Source organism: Tenrec ecaudatus, chromosome 1 (genome assembly GCF_050624435.1).
Source record: "Tenrec ecaudatus isolate mTenEca1 chromosome 1, mTenEca1.hap1, whole genome shotgun sequence".
In the NCBI taxonomy this organism is placed as follows: domain Eukaryota; kingdom Metazoa; phylum Chordata; class Mammalia; order Afrosoricida; family Tenrecidae; genus Tenrec; species Tenrec ecaudatus.
This window is the reverse complement of record NC_134530.1, coordinates 216,674,463-216,676,862: the sequence shown is the minus strand read 5'-3', so window position 1 is coordinate 216,676,862 and position 2,400 is coordinate 216,674,463. Positions and strand designations below refer to the sequence as shown.

General features: G+C 46.7%; 1 pseudogene; it reads left to right on the top strand.

Moving 5' to 3' along the window:
* The first annotated feature begins 719 nt into the window (after positions 1 to 719).
* LOC142437303 (tubulin alpha-1C chain pseudogene) lies at positions 720 to 2,034 on the top strand (annotated as a pseudogene).
* Positions 2,035 to 2,400: the final 366 nt, after the last annotated feature.

The window sequence follows — 2,400 nt, the reverse complement described above, 5'->3', positions numbered from 1 at the left end:
GGTTTTGAAAGTTATTTAGAAATTTTCCTGTATAGTCAGGCTGGAAAGGACATTGCTGAGCTAGTAGAATGTTAGACGCAACTTGAATCTTCATAATTATCAGATTTTAAATGTTCTTGGAGAAGGTGCTCATCTGTGAAGTCATCATAGGTTCTTTTTGCATAAGTCTGGTTTTATGTGCCATGGACTGAATATAAATATTAAATGACTCTCCAAAAAGAATCAAAAGGAATGGGAATGGCTAGAAGAAGGGAACAAACAATATCTATCTGATATGTTTTAATGACTACTTTTTAACATCTAAATGTATTATTTTCTTCTAGCTACAGAATTTTAGAAATGGTTCTACTTAATTTGATTCATCTTTTCCATATACATGAAGCAGTATATTCACTCTATCTCTCTCTTGAAGGGTAACCTCACAAATATCCATTGGTAAAATCACACTCAAGGTCCAAATTCAAGATCATATTTACCCAACTTGCACAGATTTAATGTAGCTCTTTATTGTCTCTATGGATACATTCTCAATGCAACCAGTGCCAAACCAGCCAACACTTGAGAGAAGACCAATCTGCACGAAAACTCACATATAGAAATTCACAAATCCACTTCTCTGCCCCCCGCCCCGCCCCGACTCCTTGGTAGTCTGTCAGCGGGAGGCTCCTGTCGTCGTCCTTTCTTCTTCTTTCACCCCATGAAGCCGTACGAGCCCCGGCATGCGTGAGTGCATCTCCATACATGTCGGCCAGGCCGGTGTCCAGATCCGCAATGCCTATTGGGAGCTCTACTGTCTGGAACACGGCATCCAACCCGATGGCCAGATGCCCAGCGACAAGACCAGTGGGGGGAGGGGATGACTCCTTCAACACCTTCTTGAGTGAGACGGCGCTGGCAAGCATGTGCCCAGGGCAGTGTTTGTAGACCTGGAATCCACAGTCATTGATGAAGTTCGCACTGTCACCTACTGCCAGCTCTTCCACCCTGAGCAGTTCATCACAGGCAAGGAGGATGCTGCCAACAACTATGCCCGTGGGCACTACACCATGGGCAAGGAGATCATCGACCTGGTGCTGGACAGAATCCGCAAGTTGGCTGACCAGTGGACAGGTCTCCATGGCTTCTTGGTTTTCCATAGCTTCGGTGGGGGCACCGGTTCCGTGTTCACATCCCTGCTGATGGAATGCCTCTCAGTTGATTATGGGAAGAAGTCCAAGCTGGAGTTCTCCATCTACCCCGCCCCTAGGTGTCAACAGCTGTAGTTGAGCCCTACAACTCCATCCTCACCACCCATGCTATATAATGAGGCCATCTATGACATCTGTCGCAGGAACCTTGATATTGAGCGCCCAACCTACACCAACCTTAACGCCGGATTAGCCAGATCGTGTTCTCCATCACTGCTTCCCTCAGATTTGATGGTGCCCAGAATGCAGATCCGACAGAATTCCAGACCAACCTGGTGCCCTACCCCCGCGTCCACTTCCCTCTGGCTACATATGCCCCTTTCATCTCTGCTGGGAAAGCTTAGCATGAACAGCTTACTGTAGCAGAGATCACCAATGCTTGCTTTGAGCCAGCTAACCAGATGGTGAAATGTGATCCCCGCCATGGGAAATACATGGCTTGCTGCCTGTTGTACCATGGTGACGTGGCTCCCAAAGATGTCAATGCTGCATTGCCACCATCAAGACCAAGCGCAGCATCCAGTTTGTGGATTGGTGTCCCACTGGCTTCAAGGTTGGCGTTAATTACCAGCCTCTCACTGTGGTCCCTGGTGGAGACCTGGCCAAGGTGTAGCGAGCTGTGTGCATGCTGAGCAACACTACAGCCATTACTGAGGCCTGGGCTTGCCTGGACCACAAGTTTGACCTAATGTACGCCAAGCGTGCCTTTGTTCACTGGTATGTGGGTGAGGGGATGGAGGAAGGAGAGTTCTCTGAGGCTCGGGAGGACATGGCTGCCCTGGAGAAAGACTATGAGGAGGTGGGAGCAGATAGTGCAGATGGAGAGAATGAGCGTGAAGAGTATTAACCTGTCGCATTGTACACTCCGTTGTCTTGGGACTTTTATATCTGTTGTCCTGTAAAACTGTCCCGTGACCCCTAACTGTCAATAAAAGAGTTTTCTTTTTAAATGTCAAAAAAGAAATTCACAAATCCATGCTGTTGTCATTTGGTGCTATCGAGTAGATTTGAATCCATACCAATCATATGCACAACCGAATCAAAAGTATATGGATGAAGTATGCCTATCCTTGCCTCTAAGGAGCAGTCTGCCATTCTTCTTCCATGCCTGATTGGTTTTTCATTCTGCCAGCTCATGTTACTTTCAATATTTATTGCCAACACCAAATTTCAAATGTCTATACTCATCTTCAGTCTTCTTTATTCAAATTTC